General features: G+C 38.0%; 1 long non-coding RNA gene across 1 annotated transcript in view; it reads left to right on the top strand.

The window, feature by feature from the left end:
* LOC134677937 (uncharacterized) overlaps positions 1–18,530 on the top strand; it is a 351,049-nt gene that overhangs the window by 272,134 nt on the left and 60,385 nt on the right. The window lies entirely within an intron of this gene.

Raw genomic sequence — 18,530 nt, 5'->3', positions numbered from 1 at the left:
ATAGAATGGATCTAGTACGTGTCGTGACGTCTCTTGTGAATATCTTGAAGTTCGAACTCAATGGTTTTACATGGCATTTTCCGCAAATCTACAACCATTGTGTATTTTGCGTGTGATTCAAATTACCATCTCATTAAGACGATTAATATGCGCTGAATTTCCTTGCTCTTCTACATTGACAGTTAAATCCATGTTAATTTTTTCCAACTGAATAATTAGTCATAATTTCCTGTAATACAGTCTGTCTGACATTTCGTAACAGTTAATGGAAATAATAACCAAATTGGCAAACAATGAGACAAGAAAATTGACGTTTGATGACTCGGTCATCGGAAATATTTATGGCTTTACGTAGGACATGGGCAATGTAGGGAAAATAGATTATTTTTGAAATCACTGATTGGCAACAAATAGACTATAAGGGGTCATCCATTAATTACATCACACGTTTAGGGGGAGGGAGGGGGTCAAGAAAATGTGACATATTGTGACATGGGGGAGGGGGGAGGCACAAACTTTGTGACGTCACTTTAACTTCATCAGTAACCGAAAATTTATTTAAGTAAATTATTTTATTCGCTGTACATTTAAATAACAAGTTTTTAAAACGATAATCGTTTTTATTCGTTTAATTTTCTGTCCTAGGCAGTTTTGGGTTATAAAATTACTAATATTTATATCGTCAAAAATATTTTGATAAAATATTAATAATACTTAGGTACTACTTACTTAATTCGATGTGGCGATTTCGTAGAAAAAATGTGACGTCACACTAGGGGGGAGGGGTTTGCCAAATGTGACCAAGTGTGACAAGGAGGGGGGGAGGGGTAAAAAACCTAGAAATTCGTGTGACGTAATTAATGGATGACCCCTAACCATTGACTTATATTATTACAAGCTTTTATTTAGTTTCACCTGACCGTTGCCTGTCTGTCTGTCTGTGTGTAATCAAATCTTGCAAGTTAAATTTGATCCACTTCCCGGTTTTTAAGCTGAAATTTTGTATGCATGTATAAATCGCATGACAATGCAATATTATGGTACCATCGAGCTGATCTGATGATGGAGACAGGAGGTGGCCATAGGAACTCTGTGATGAAACAACACTGAGAGAAAAGTACAACAAAAATACACTTAGAATTACAAAAATAAACTTAATCCGGGGACAAGGAGAGTTAACTAATAGGAACAAATTGACTTTTGTAATTTCTATTATTAGATCTGTTTGTTGAAATTATATTTGGGATTACTGAGCTGTTTGTAGAAATAAATAAACTTTACAGAAATAGTGAAACGTCCATAATTATTACTAAAACTTCATTTTCCCCCAGTACAGAACTGTTTTTTAATTCCTGGTGATGATTTTTCTCTCAGTGAACGTAACCTAATTGTGTTAGGAGTTTTTAGAATTGTCTCGATGAGTATTAGTTGTCTGTCGCAAGGGCCCAACCTTTTCAGCCGGCCTAGCCAAGGTTACAATCGCTATCGCTTCGACAACGAAAAGCATTATGTCTCTCTATCACTCTTCTATATTATTGCAACAGTGACAGTTGCGTTTCGATCGCTACGTAGCGTAAGCGATCGGCATCTTGGCTACGCGGCCTGTTCTCTTTCACGACGCAGCAACTAGTATCATTTCTCTCTCCTCGCTCTTTTAAAATGCCGTTTGTCAAAAAAGGACAACCATACTGTTGACAAGGTGGACTTCAAATCAAGTGTTGCCTTTCTTGATGCGCCCAGGCTGTGTATGTGTGCGTAAAAGCGTATATATGTGTGCTCTTTTAGGGATGTGAAAAGTCGATTTTAATCATGTTATATGTCGATAAACGCTACACAGCGGAACGAAATAGCGATTAAGTGAAGCTTCAATATCTTCGTTAAACATAAACATAATTGAAATGCTAATGGATAATGAATATATTATAAAATATAATACTATAATTCAATTATTGCGGAACACCTATTTTAGGAGGTATTTATGTATTTTAATTAAATATCTGAACTTTCCCTTGGTTCCCTGCTGGGGCGTGACTATAAAATTGTGATCTGATAACCACAATAAAGAATAAAAGCGTTTTTGGTCATTTTAGGTATCGTTAAGCCTTTGAAGTAAAATTAAAATTGCAAGAAATGTCGATAGTTTATCGATATGACTTTATCGACATGGCTACAGCAACGTGGGCCTCATTGTTAATCGTACACTAAACAAAAGTGGCAACAGTGACAGCTCGCTGAGACACCGTCTTTATATATTATAACCCATACAACCATTTCCAGTCGCCGTTACGACGCGGTGTAGACACATCTTGTGTCGACACCGTCTGTTTCGGTCACAATTCCAGTCGCAGAGTCGTCGCCGTGTCGACACAGTTACCAGAAATGGGGAAGGGTCGACACATGACACAAAGTGACATAAAGTGTGGTCGCCGTGTGCACACATTGTTTCGGGTTTGCGACTACTTTATGCCAAAATCATTCGTTCATTCGTTCATTTTGTTCCTGTCAAATGGAAACTGTCAGATGGAAAAATAGTTAAATAAAAATAAGTGACATTAATACGCCATCTCTAAAACGGATTACAAGACGTAATTATATATTGTTTGCATTTATATTACAATAGGACTTAAATTATTATGGGGAATTAAACTGCTCGAGTGATTTGATAAACTAAGTGTAATATAATCAACGCGCCACCACATTGTTTTAGTTTAGCCGGAAATGAAATTGTTTACTTCTCAGTGCCTGTGTTCATAACTATATTATTTGATGCATTTTTAGTACTTCGATGCGTATACTATACTTAAATAACAGAAATAACGCTTTACATACTACGAAACTTGTTAATTATGATGTATAAATATGGTTTAAGGCTGAGAAATATTGCAGTCACAAAGTAGTCGCAAATGTTTCGACTTTGTGTCGACTCTGTGTAGACACATGACACGCGCTGTCAAAAGTAATAACAAAGTTACTGGATTTGCAAAATGGCTCCTTGTGTTCATTTGTTTTCAGATATTCTCAAAGTGTAAAAATGCCGTGGTCAGAGATGGGACTTAATAGATTAACTGTTTATTCGACTAATTAATGGAATAAAAAAAGTTAATCCTCAAATTTTAATCACGATTAGTTTAGTCGACCTAACATAGACTGAAATTGAATTAATCTGAACATTAATCGAATAAATTATCGATTAAATCTCGGTTGGAAGTTGACAGGGGGCCATTTTTGTACGTAAAAATAATAGAAATGTCTTGCATGCAGATGGTAGCCAAACACTTTGTCATAAAAGTCGAAATGGGTGTCGATTTATAGGTTTTAGGGAGTGCCGATTTCGAAAATGATGACCATTTTGGAATCCAAAATGGCGGCCATGCACTGTGTCATAAAATCGTCATGGATGTCGTTTTATACGTTTTAGGGGGCCCCAATTTTGAAAATGATGACCATTTTGGAATCCAAAATGGCGGCCATGCACTATGCCATAAAAGTCGTCATGGGTGTCGTTTTATAGGTTTTAGGAGGCACAGATTTCAATAATGATGACCATTTTGGATTCCAAGATGGCGGCCATGCACTATGTCATAAAAGTCGTCATGGATGTCGTTTTATAGGTTTTAGGGGGCCCCGATTTAGAAAATGATGACTATTTTGAAATCCAAAATGGCGGCCATGCACTATGTCATAAAAGTCGTCATGGGTGTCGTTTTATAGGTTTTGGGGGGCGCAGATTTAGAAAATGATGACCATAATGGATTCCGAAATGGTGGCCATGCACTATGTCATAAAAGTCGTCATGGGTGTCGTTTTATAGGTTTTAGGGGGCGCAGATTTCGAAAACGATGACCATTTTGGATTCCAAGATGGCGGCCATGCACTATGTCATAAAAGTCGTCATGGATGTCGTTTTATAGGTTTTAGGGGGCCCCGCTTTCGAAAATGATGACCATTTTGGAATCCAGAATGGCGGCCATGCACTATGTCATAAAAGTCGTCATGGGTGTCGTTTTATAGATTTTGGGGGGCGCAGATTTCGAAAATGATAACCATTTTCGATTCCAAAATGGCGGCCATGCACTATGTCATAAAAGTCGTTATGGATGTCGTTTTATGGGTTTTAGGGGGCTCCGATTTATAAAATGATCTCCATTTTGTAATCCAGAGTGGCGGCCATGCACTATGTCATAAAAGTCGTCATGGGTGTCGTTTTATAGGTTTTGGGGGGCGCAGATTTCGAAAATGATGACCATTTTGGAATCCAAAATGGCGGCCATGCACTATGTCATAAAAGTCGTCATGGATATCGTTTTATAGGTTTTAGGGGGGCCCCAATTTTGAAAATGATGACCATTTTGGAATCCAAAATGGCGGCCATGCACTATGCCATAAAAGTCGTCATGGGTGTCGTTTTATAGGTTTTGGGGGGCGCAGATTTAGAAAATGATGACCATTTTGGATTCCAAAATGGTGGCCATGCACTATGTCATAAAAGTCGTCATGGGTGTCGTTTTATAGGTTTTAGGGGGCGCAGATTTCGAAAACGATGACCATCTTGGATTCCAAGATGGCGGCCATGCACTATGTCATAAAAGTCGTCATGGATGTCGTTTTATAGGTTTTAGGGGACGCAGATTTCGAAAATGATGGCGATTTTGGAATCCAAAATGGCGGCCATGCACTATGTCATAAAAGTTGTCATGGGTGTCGTTTTATAGGTTTTAGGGGGCCCTGATTTCGAAAATGATGACCATTTTGGAATCCAAAATGGCGGCCATGCAGTATGTCATAAAAGTCGTCATGGCTGTCGTTTTATAGGTTTTAGGGAGCGCAGATTTCGAAAATAATAACTATTTTGGAATCCAAGATGGCGGTCATGCACTATGTTAAAAGGATGTCGACCAACAAAACATGGATGTCGTTTTGTTGGTCATGGTCATCATCAGGGGTCGGACAAAAAGTGCGGATGACGTAAAAATGACGTAATCTTGCATACAGGATGATGTTTGAGTTTGTATTTAAACTTCCGTGTCACGTACCTCCAAAAACGGAAAATTGCCACAATATTCGAGTAAAGATGACATTTAGAGCGTTTTCTTATACATTAGTAAATATAAATTTTAGCTAAATATAATCGTGAAGATACAATAGCTAAACAATAACGAAGTCAATTTATTGTTCATCTGATTGACAATGTGTCAGTCAAAAACGTACTTACTCATTTCAAGTGGCGATATCGTTTAATAAAGAGGTTGATAAATGATAAGTGATAATTGTTTATGAAAATCAAAAATACTAGTTGAAATCATCCTATAAGTGGTTTGACGTCATCCGCACTTTTTGTCCGACCCCTGGTCATCATTTTCGAAATCTGCTCTTCCTAACACCTATAAATCAACATCTATGACGGCTTATATGACAAAGTGCACGGCAGACATCTTGGAATCAAAAATGGTCATCATTTTCGAATTCTGCACTTCCTAAAACCTATAAAACGATATCCATGACGACTTTTATTAGAAAGTGCACGGCACACATCTTGGATTCCAAACTGGTCATCATTTTCGAAATCGGCACTTCCTAAAACCTATAAAACGATATTCATGACGACTTTTATGACAAAATACGTAGCCGCCATCTTGGATTGTAAAATGATCATCGTTTTCGAATTCTGCACTCCCTAAAACCTATAAATCGACATCCGTGACGACGCAAGTTATCTTTATTTTCAGATCTAACAAATTGCTACAGAATACAAAGGACAAAAAAAGAAGCGAGCAAAGAAGAAGAAACAAGCAAAAATACAGATGATTCCTCGACGCAATTGGATGCTTCTTAAATTGTGTCCAGATTTTTTTGTCATAAAAGTTTTTATTTTTCACATATTACTCTCACAAGTTCCGTGACATTTCGACCTTGTAATTTTTTAAGTAAATGTTTTTGTTTATCTATGAGGATCTCACTAGAATAATATAATCAAGGTATGTTTAAATATTTGATGATTGAAATAGTAACGCAAAAAAAAATATATTTGTGTCTTATATTCCTGCCGAAGACTTTTATTTTTCCTTTTCCTTCTACACAAGTTTGGTCAAGTAATAAGAATTTAGGACTCTCAATTTTATTTTGACTTCTACAACAGTAAAGCTACGAGGCCATGTTTGGTATCGTTTTCGTATAAATGCGCAGTACCAAATTTAGTTATGGTATCACATTGACACCATTCCAAAGTAAAAACATATAAACTTACTTTCTTTTAAACTCCTCTTCACGCTTAAACTGCTGAACAGTTTTAATTTAAATTTATTACACATATATTTTGAGTCCCGAGACAGGACATAATAAGTTATCTCAAAAATCATCCTTTAAAGGTGTGAAATGAGGTGTAGGGGGGATTTCAGAATTGACTTCTTGAAGTTAATACTGTTTAAGTTTAGGTTTGAAGTCATGTTTTATTTATCATTTTTAACTAAATCAAAGATGTAGACTATCCCAAATTTAAAGTAAATCGGTTCAGCGGTTATTGATTTCCCTTACAAATTTCCACGCCACTTTTCACACCTTCAAAAGATGATTATAAGATATTTTTGGTTATAAGATCTATCCTATGTCCTGTTCCGGGACGCAAACTATTTCTATACCAAATTTCAACGAAATCGGTTCAGCGGTTAAGCGTCAAGAGGAGTTAAAAAAAAACCGGCCAAGTGCGAGTCGGACTCGCGTATTAAGGGTTCCGTACATTAAGTCCGACTCGCGCTTGACTGCACATTTCTAATAGGTTTTCCTGTCATCTATAGGTAAAGAACTATTTTGTGTATTCAGACGCACGAGTGATCCCATAAGAATTCCGTTTTTGCTTTTGAGGTACGGAACCCTAAAAAGATTTTTTTTAATTTTGTGGAATGGTGTCAATGTGATACCTTAGATGGATTCAGCAACCCAGATTTATACGAAAACGATACCATACACGGCCTAGCACCTTCACTGATGTAATATATCAAGATAACATTGAGAGCCCTAAATAAACTTTCAAGAGCGGATATCTCAAAAACTATTCAACATATCGAAAAAATTGACTGAATAAACTTGTAACAAATTAAATTAACTTTCATTTTGTATAAGCGGCCATGTCGCTAAGATGCATAGTTTCCGAGATATAATCGAAAAACCGGAAAATGGGACCTTCAAAGCCCCCTCTCTCCCCCCCCCCCGCTCAAGGGCTACGGCCGAGGACTTTTGATATGTTCACCTCCTAACTTGTCCAAACCAAGTTAAGGAGTCAAAAATTGTGTTCCGAGCATTTCCCTCTACAACTTTATTGAGCATTCGTTGCCTGACCTAGTAGCGTATTGCATTTCTTTAAACACTTTTCTGTAAAAGGTTGACGGGTGTTGGGTGTTTATATGGTTTTGGTCGATTTTTATCATTCGCATCGCCCATGATCACTTACTAGAATTACAAGCACACGAGACACTAATAGTAGTTTGACGAACCTTGGTTTTCAAGAGGTATTTTATATTGACATTTGCTGTCACAAATTTGCTGTCAGATTTAGTCGCAAACCGCACGCAAAGTGCACACAAATGTGTCGACACCTTGTTACGGAAAAGTGTACACACGGCGACGACACTTTGTTTCGAAACAATTCTAGACACATTGTGTGGACTCTGTTACGACACATCTGACATTTAGTTACCACTTTGATGATTCTGCGACTGGAATGGTTATATGGGAAGTCTATGGTCTGTCGTAAGAAAAGTACAGTCAGCGATAAAAGCTTGTACCAAAAAAAAATTTTTTTCCAAAAACTTATTTTACTTTTGTAAAGACGGGCACCAAGAATGGTGCTTACAGCGGTGCCATTTTGGGTGTCATGTACGAATTCGAAAAGGAAATGAATTTTGATTGAGTGAAAGAAGGCTGACAAAAAGAGTGTATGAAGGAAAAGTGGAAGTGGGAGATCAGATCGGGGAAATCCTGAAGAAAGGCCAGGTCAAGAGCACCCTAAACCGGCGAGCGTGTATGAGGAATGTTATGAATGTGAAGGAAGCGAAAGAGGTATGTCAGGATCGTAGCAAGTGGAAATCCGTGGTCTCTGCCTACCCCTCCGGGAAATAGGCGTGATTATATGTATGTATGTATGTACGAATCGAGCCAATCGTGCAGTTTAACGCAATTAGTTGCGACTGCAACCAATCGCGCGCGTGATGCAAACTCATCAACCAATCGCGTTGTAGCATTCCACCCAGGCACACCAAACAAGAATGTTCGGTCGGAATCTTAGGGACGAGCCTATGGGCTATCTTTACGTCTGAAATCTTTGTATGTAACATGTCTTCTTCTTACTCGCGTTATCCCGGCATTTCGCCACGGCTCATGAGAGCCTGGGGTCCGCTTGACAACTAATCCCATGATTTGACGTAGGCACTCGTTTTTACGAAAGCGACTGCCATCTGACCTTCCAACCCAGAGAGGAAACTAGGCCTTATTGAGATTAGTCCGGTTTCCTCACGATGTTTTCCTTCACCGAAAAGCGACTAGTAAATATCAAATGATATTTCGACTTCGTACATAAGTTCCGAAAAACTCATTGGTACGAGCCGGGGTTTGAACCCACGACCTCCAGATTGCAAGTCGCACGCTCTTACCGCTAGGCCACCAGCGCTTGTATGTAACACGTGTCAGCAGTAAAGTAAGAAATGTGTCAAATCACCTGTAATTGCCGACCGAGGCGAAGCCTAGTACCTAATAGTTATTAAATAAACAATTGTGGAATGAAAAAAAATAATAGGTTAAAAACACTGACACCGTATGGTAATCACTATTTTTGAAGTTGATGGGAAAATACGTGATCTTACACGTGTCGCGACTAAAATATATATTGTTTATATTATATCTATTTCGTCATCAATCCATAGAGAAATATAGTAAGAAGAGAGTGCTCACTCCATACATCAGTTTTGATACAGTCGACGTCAAAGATATGTTTACACTTTTCGCCTTATTACAAAGGAGTAAGGTGCAAAAGTGTAAACATCATTGACGTCGAGTGTGCCTACCGAAACGACTATTATTTTCGCAGTCGACATCTAGCATGGAGTAGCGGAATTGAGTCGCTTAACTTCAAACTCGAGTAAATCCATCTGTCAGATTATGCGATTTTGGTATTAAGAAAGGGTAACAGGGTAGATATTTGCTGAGAGGGTCGAAAGGATTTACCCGAGTTTGAAGTTAAGCGACACAATTATCAGTAGGTACTGCTAGGTACTTGATACTAGAATTCTCAAGTATCACGACTCGCGAAAATTGTATTGAACAACAATTTACAACTAATATCAAAAGCAGGATGTGAAAATAGAGTTCCGGTTATAATATTAGGTAGCTGAAAATTTTTGAGCATTAAGAGCATTCGGTCGTTGCAACATGTATTGTCAAGTAGCAGTACTGATAATTCCGCTACTCGATGCTAGAGGTCGACTACGAAACAGCCATTTTGGTACTGATGTACGGAGTGAGAACTCTATGTATTTTTATTTATATGATCAAACCAAATAATACCTTTTGTTTTTCCAGATCAGACATCCGTCTCATCTTGCCTTGTACAATGAAAAAAGGTCACTACTATACCAGAAATTTGCATTCCAATATCATTCGCAAAAAATACAATGATTGTCACACAACCCTACAAAAAATTACATATAACTAACCATATTCAACCTTAACTTAATAAGTATAAAGACTTTATAGAATGCAGAGTTAACTTTGATATTTTAATATTAACAAACTTAACTTTGCAGCTAGTAGCGGCATTGTTATCGCTTGTTTCCTTACAATTTGTCTAAAGTTTTTTTGTTGTTTCCTTTACAGGCTGTATAGATAAGTTTGTGTTGGTTATTTATGAGGCGTTCGGAATACATAAATACCAGGCTTCTCGCACTTGACCGCATTTGTTATATGTGACCTTTCGTGTACTTTCCTGTACACAAGTGGTCATTTAATAGTTACAACAAAGAGAATAGATAGTATAGAGGGCTATTGCCAAAGTAAATTTTGTAGTCACGGTACATTTACTGCCATCTATCGACACACGATTAAAACTTAAAATAAAATTGAAAATGTATGAATTAATCAAAATATGTTTACGGATAAATGATTTTTAATTTTTATTGTTCCATACTGAGATACTGACCCATGTTCTTTCACTGATACGTGTTAAAATTGTTAAATATCAAACGGTGTCGTCAACGCCATCTAGCCGAGAATACGCCATCTATCCGACAATGACTTTTTCTTGATTTCCGAGGCACGTTTTTTTCTTAGACTTTATTTATCTTATACGGAGTTATATATATATCTGGTTACAATAAATCACATGTTTCTCTGTACAATCGGCAACACTCTTAACTGTCAATCGGTGGACCTTATTGCCGTTTGTAATAAGGTTTACCGATGGACAGTTTACAGTGTGGGCGATGGTACGCCTTTTATTCTGAAAAAGTTACAAAGATGTCCTTACTTTCATGCCTCCTGTCGTTTCTTTGATTTTTTTGCCATATTATATATTGTGACCTTTTTTGCCACTTTTGTGTTATTTCTACTCAGAATGACGAGCTGTTTCCATCCCAATGTTCCAGAGTTATTTTCCTATTGTGATACCATTTCCCCATATACATTGTATGGCGGTGACAAAGGAAAGTTTGATAACATGTATGGAAATTTTAGGAAACTATTTTTCTCTTAATAAGGATGAAAAGGGCTCGCGATCTTGACTAGAAATAACACAAAAGTGGCAAAAAAGGTCTCACTATACCGGGTGTGGCCTGTAACATGAGCAAATAATGAAAACATAGATTGTAAAACAAACTTACTCCTCAAACGGTGACACTTTTGTTCAACAACTTTTAAAAATTATGAAGTATTTAGACTCCCTATTTTTCATACAAAATAAATATTATCTTCAATGGACGCCATCGCCACGCCATATCATTGTGATTGACGTTGCTTGTCAAGCCTTAAACATAACAAAATTCGCAATACATTGCGTCTTAGAATAAACTTTAAAGTGTATCAAAAATCAAACCGCAAGTTATTTTTAAAAGTCGCTGAACAAATGTTGGCCAGTATGAGGAGTACAGCCTACAGTTTAATTTTTTGCTCATATTACAGGCCACACCCGGTATAAAAATGGCAAGAAATAAAAGAAACGCTCGTCTAACCACCAGTACCCCATTTGATCTAATGTCACTTAAGCATCGTTATGTCATACTTCAACATCATATTCATATTCATCGAGCGGCCGAGTAGCCGAGACGAATCAGGATTTATATCAGCCTACATCCTGTATAAGGAGGATTGTAAAATATGTGAGCATTGTAAGGGTTCACAGATTGGCCTATTTTTATTTCTTCTTTTTACCCTAGGGTCCCGTTTTTACCCTTTGGGTACGGAACCCTAAAAACTACAATCAGGAGATACGGTAGGTGATTATTATCTTGGAATATACCTACTGTTACAAAACCTAATCATTATTTAGTTTCTTAACTTCTTAGGTAATCACTTATTATATTCCTGAATATGCCCAGTTACGGATTTGCAGTTTTTGCCGCCCCAGGCCCCAGGCCCGGTAGCTGGCGTTTGGCGTCAAGATCTTCATGTCGGGTGTGTTGTTCGAAGTTATCAAGGCCCGTATTGACAGCAGGTCGCCAGTCCGATCTCCGATATGCAAGCTCCTCCCACGACTCGCATGATATGCTGGTGATCAATAGTAGATTGTTAACCAAGAGATGGATGCCTTTCACCCGAGTTAAACACTCTACTTTTCATTTCGTACGAGGAAAGTAAAATGCATGTGTTTTTTAAAAACATAACTAAGTATAAATTTGTATAGTATTTTTTCAGAGTACTTTCAATTAACAATTCGGCAAAAGTATCGTTATATATGGAATGGGGAGTCAAATATCAGAATGGAAATTGTATAACAAATCCATTTAATACCCACAATTGCTTATCGTAAAAAAAATTGTACCTAAAATTGTACTTGGAACCTAAAATGTTCTAGTGCACGTATCATTTCTGCACACCTTTTAGGACAACAATTACCCTCTTTCAGAGCATGAGAAATGAATAAGTTTTTGATCAGACTATTCATGGACGGGTCATTGTACAGATAAAAGGTCTTATATTTAAAATATAATAAATCGCCACTTAGATTGACAAAAAATCTTAATTTATTACTGTCCAGACAATCTATCAACTGCCGCATTCGAACTTCAAGATAGTCACAAGAGACGACACGTACTAGATCCGTTCTAGATACGTTATAGTTTAGATATCAACTAGTTCTCTTTTGCAGCGCAATTCGGGCAACCGATGTCACTTTTACGTTAGATAGAGTAAGATATCTATTAGATGTGAATTGGATCTCTAAGTCATATCCTGTAGAAATCGTTCAACAGTATATATATCTCCAGAATCGCGCAAATGTCAAATTTGACAGGTTAGATCTTAAACATATCGTTATCGTATCTTGGTGATATCTAAAAGGTATCTAATAGATGTCTGTTTCAAAATCCGAATCGGGCACTAAGATGCCGTTTTTTCCAACATCGAGATACTTAGATAGGACAATACCGATAGATGGAAGATAAAAGGACATTGGCTTGTCGTAATTCATATATTAACCTCGTAAGGCCCAAGGTCCTACCTATAGTACTTATTCAGTTCGATGAAATTTAAATCATATCCAATTGGAACAGAGTTGCATTTGTCTCGCGTTGTTCATTTTTTATACAAAGCAAAATCAACTCAATTTCTTCTCAACTCAGGTTCAAATTGCAGTGGCAAATTTTGGATTATTTATTTGTATGGCTGGGCCTTAGGAGGCTATTATTACTAGCTTTTGCCCGCGACTTCGTCTGCGTGGAATTAGTGACAGCGGCTAAAGTAGATATAGCGCCTGGATAATGCTAATAGCAATCATTCAATTCGCGCATTGTTTACTTCAATTATTAGGCAATTCATTAACTTTTTCAATTCCACCCCCCTTTGCCAAGGGTTTCAGGGATGATTTCCGACATAAAAACTATCCTATGTCCTTCCCCGGGACTCAAACTATCTCTATCACAGAATAATTAATAGTACTACCGTACAGAAAGGAAACTTCCTACAAAAACGAAGTTTGACAGCGGTTCAGGGTCGAATCATGCTGTCCCTTTCTAATATATGGCACTATCCCTTTCGGCTATTTAGAGTTGTCAAAAAGCAAGTGATTATCTTATCTGTGGTCGTGCACGCAAAAGGAAGTCAAGTGGTGCCAACCCTAATAATTGCTCGGAGCAATACTGAGCCGAGCGGAGCCGAGTTTGACCGAAGTCAGGAGTTTCGCACCCCTGTCATTGAAACGGATTGTATGGCGTATATTGAATACATACTACATTCCGACGTTTCCGATAATCTAAATTAAAATAAAATTGAACTGTGTAAAAACCTGGTTGATACTAGTAGCAAAGACATATGTAACTTCGTATAAGATGAATAAAGTCTAAGAAAAATACCTGCCTCGGAAATCAAGAAAATAGTACATTTCGATGCTAGTGCGGAAGGTATGTCATTACTCCACGAGTACCGAGATATCTTGCCACGAGCCGCAGGCGAGTGGCAAGACTCGGGACGAGTGAAGAATGACATTTCCGCACGTGTATCGAACGACGTTTTTTAATACAGTTGCGAAAAAATAAGAAAAACATTGTTAATCGTACACTAAACAAAAGTGGTAACAGTGACAGCTCGGTTAGACGTCGTCTTTAAGTATATTATATCTATGGGCGTTTGGCAGCTATTCCGTTCCATTCAGTCAACTTATTAAGAACGGAATTTTCAATATTGAATATTAAAAAATAAACGTGTTATAATGATGAAGAGGTAAGTAATTAAATATGAAATATGTAATATTGTTCGTATTCTTACATTAACGGTAGGTTTTTATGCTGATTACGACGTTTAAAGGAAACTAATATTAACACTCATCAATAAGTAGTCGTGAATTGGAACAAGTATAAATTTAAAAAAATTGGAAAAGTAAAAAGCACTAGTTCGAGATAACCAACTTTCCGCACGCTAAACAGCTACGTAAAGTAGCACTTTTTGAGCAACTGTATTAAAAAGTAATTTTCGTATAGATGGCGCACACACCTTTGGCCTATGCTCGGCTAGATGGCGTTTTATATTTATCAATTTTAACATTAACACATAGATATCAGTGAATGAACATGGGTCAAAATGATATAATAACAATTAAATCATTTATCCATATATATAAAAAATTTTGTTAATTTTATACGTGTTTATTTTGAGTTTTAGTCGTGTGTCGATAGATGGCAGTAAATTTACAGTGTCTACAACATTTACTATGACAGGACCTCTCTATACTATCTACTATATTATTATTTCAAATCCTGGCTCGTCTCGTACCAATGAGTTTTTCGGAACTTATGTACGAAATATCATTTGATATATTTACCACTAGCTTTTCGGTGAAGGAAAACATCGTGAGGAAACCCTGCATACATCTGCGAAGAAATTCGTAGGTGTATGTGAAGTCCCCAATCCGCATTGGGCTAGCGTGGGGACTATAGCCCAAGCCCTCTCGCGCATGAGAGGCCTGTGCTCAGCAGTGGGACGTATACAGGCTGAAATGATGATGATGATGATGATATTATTATTAGGCAGCTCATTAGTATTGCCATTCAGCGAGGCAAAGAGAATTAAGTATTCTTTGATACAATTAAAAATGACATCCAATAAATAAAACACTCAAATTCCTTAAAAACTAAATTGCATGCAAATTAGATCTTCAAGCCGTTTTAGGCGTTATTACATAAGCATAAGTACCTTTTTGGCGCGCACCATAAATGCCAAGTCATTATGATGCATGAATGCATCTTTATAGTAAAATCAGACCCTCGCTGCTCGCGAATACCTAGTGTGCTCTCTGTCACGCCTACCCGCCGTAGGAAAGTGTGACAGAGAACATACTACGTATTCACGTGCAGCGAGTGTTTCATTTTACTACCGATTTATTGTTTTTAAATATTTTATTGACTTTTAAAACTAAACGGCTGTTTAGTTTAATCAAATTGAGGACTCTAATGTTATTGCAATAGAGTTCAAAATCGGTAGTTATATTGAGCCAATGGCATTTGATATGATTATTAGATTGGATTGAGAAATTGAACTACTTTGTTACGAAAATGATACGATAGGTTTATTTGTGGTGATAAAAAAACCGGGCAAGTGCGAGTCGGACTCGCGCACGAAGGGTTCCGTACTAAAAAGCAAAAAAAAAGCAAAAAAAAAACGGTCACCATCCAAGTACTTACCACTCCCGACGTTGCTTAACTTTGGTAAAAAATCACGTTTGTTGTATGGGAGCCCCATTTAAATCTTTATTTTATTCTGTTTTTAGTATTTGTTGTTATAGCGGCAACAGAAATACATCATCTGTGAAAATTTCAACTGTCTAGCTATCACGGTTCGTGAGATACAGCCTGGTGACAGACGGACGGACGGACGGACGGACGGACAGCGAAGTCTTAGTAATAGGGTCCCGTTTTACCCTTTGGGTACGGAACCCTAATTATGTATTAACATTGACATTTTACCCAAAGACGGGTAATAAGAATGGGACCAGGCGCCTGTTTCACCAACGTGACAGGTGCGACGAATTGTAAAATCACTGTTGCTGACGTCACAGGCATCCATGGGCTACGGTTACCGCTTACCATCGGGCGGGCCGTATTCCTGTTTGCCACCATCAATGTATTATTAAAAAAAACTTTATGATATCGGAAAAAAAACAGATTGGTTTGTGACAGGTTTATGACAATTGTCACAAGAAACACTACAATTGTCACGAAATTCCGACATATAACTCATTACCTGTCAAGAATTACCTACAATTCTTCTAAATCTTTGACAATTGTCAGAAACTTCGCTCTAAAAAAACTTTATTACATCGGAAAAAAACAGATATTTCTCCTGCGAAGTTTCTGACAATTGTCAAAGATTTAGAAGAATTGTAGGTAATTCTTGACAGGTAATGAGTTATATGTCGGAATTTCGTGACAATTGTAGTGTTTCTTGTGACAATTGTCATAAACCTGTCACAAACCAATCTGTTTTTTTCCGATATAATAAAGTTTTTTTAAATAATACAATGATGGTGGCAAACAGGAATACGGCCCGCCCGATGGTAAGTGGTAATCGTAGCCCATGGATGCCTGTGACGTCAGCAACAGTGATTTTACAATTCGTCGCACCTGTCACCGATGTGAAATTGGGGCCAGTACCTACAGCGGTGTCACGCACACGAATTCGACTCAAACGTGCGTTCCGGCCCATCTTTAAGGGGCCCACTGATTAACAGTCCACCGGACGGTACCGGCCTGTCAGTTAGAACAACATTTTGACAGTTCCGAACAGCTGACAGGCCGATGCCGTCCGGCGGACTGTTAATCAGTGAGCCCCTTTAGATATACAGGGTGTCCCATAAGTGACACGTCACAGTGACACTGGAGGTAGACCAGGCCAAGAGGACACAAACCAACTTAACATGACCCCAGTAAAAGTGGCACGGTTTTCGAGTTATAGCCAAATTAAGGTTTTTCATGAATTTTGACCGTTTTTAACATTGTTAGTACCAGTGTGCACTCGGAAAAGTCTCGAAGTTAATTTTACTGTATAGTATATAATAATACTGAATAGGCGTTTTTAGGGTTCCGTACCCAAAGGGTAAAACGGGACCCTATTACTAAGACTTCGCTGTCCGTCCGTCCGTCCGTCCGTCTGTCACCAGGCTGTATCTTACGAACCGTGATAGCTAGACAGTTGAAATTTTCACAGATGATGTATTTCTGTTGCCGCTATAACAACAAATACTAAAAACAGAATAAAATAAAGATTTTAATGGGGCTCCCATACAACAAACGTGATTTTTGACCAAAGTTAAGCAACGTCGGGAGTGGTCAGTACTTGGATGGGTGACCGTTTTTTTTTTTGCTTTTTTTTAGTTTTTTTTTGCATTATGGTACGGAACCCTTCGTGCGCGAGTCCGACTCGCACTTGCTCGGTTTTTTTTATTTCTGTATCCAGAATTAGATATCTTAACATAAATCGTTATTTTTACGATGTACTTGTCGCGGAGTGAGCCACAGATGTCAATAGGTACTCAATAGATCAGCGAACGTAAATAAGACGAAATAAGCAGCATGATGAACCTTGAGTTCATCAAATAATATTATAAATCAAAATACGTAATTAATAATGTTTTCCATAATATATCCATATTATATCCATAATATATTTTCCATAATATCCATAATATAACCGCTTCAACTAATATCTTCTGCTATAACCGGGTATTTATACGTAATTATGAATAATTAACAGTATGACTAATTAGTGTTAAACACGCAACGACTAATAACATTTCTTGTCTTATATATGTCGGCGGCGGATCGTAAGATCAGGCAGATCGTAATGTTCCTGTGTAATGTTTTGACGATATAGTCACACTCAGAGATGGGCGCCAGCGGGTAAATACCGGGAAAATACCCAAAACTACCCAATCTACCCGATATTTACCCGTATCTACCCAAATTGTTGGGTATTTAAAATTTGTTCGTATAATTGAAGAAATTCATTATATAACTAAGATATATCAATATTATTATCGTATAAATATGAAAATAAGTTAAAATAAAGTATACAAATCACAATCTCACAACTTTTTTGTACACAATTAATTTTTTTTCGTGAATTTTTTTTTATACCTATTTTTTTTTTTTTCCTAGCCTATTTCAGTGTCCCACTGCTGGGCAAAGGCCTCTCCCCTTAATTTCCACGACTCCCGATTTGGTGCTTCCTCCGGCCAGTTGTTCAGGAAGCTGTCCAGGTCATCTCGCCATCTCCGTTTGGGCCTGCCGCGGCCACGTCCCTCTACCGGCATCCACTTGGTGGCTAAGCTAGCCCACCTCTCCGGATGCATGCGGTAGACGTGACCGGCCCAGTCCCATTTGAGCCTAGCGGTTTTCTCGCCTACGTCAGCAATGCGGGTTTTGAAGCGCAGCGTGGTGTTTCTTATGTGATCAGTTAGTTTAACACCTAGAATACTGCGCTCCATGGCGCGTTGGCAAACCTTCAGTTTGGACTTCTGAATCTCTGTGAGTGACCAAGTTTGAGCGCCGTAGGTTAGAACAGGCAGAATACATATGTCAACGAGTTTGCGCTTCAGTGACATAGGAAGGTCGCCCTTCATCAGCTCCTTCATGGACCAGTAGCTCTTCCAGGCATTTTGAACACGGCGCTCAACTTCCTTGTCTTGCCTGTTACTGAAAGAGACTAGCTGGCCCAAGTAGATGTACTCGTCAACATAGTGTATTTTACCGATTGGGTATTGAAGTATAATCGGCCCCTGTGCTTAGCATTTGTGGACTATGAGAAAGCCTTTGACTCCATTGAAGTCTGGGCTGTTCTGGATT

This window comes from Cydia fagiglandana, chromosome 27, assembly GCF_963556715.1.
Source record: "Cydia fagiglandana chromosome 27, ilCydFagi1.1, whole genome shotgun sequence".
Classification (NCBI taxonomy): Eukaryota; Metazoa; Arthropoda; class Insecta; order Lepidoptera; family Tortricidae; genus Cydia; species Cydia fagiglandana.
The sequence above is the reverse complement of the archived record's forward strand: the minus strand, read 5'-3'. Positions and strand labels throughout refer to the sequence as shown.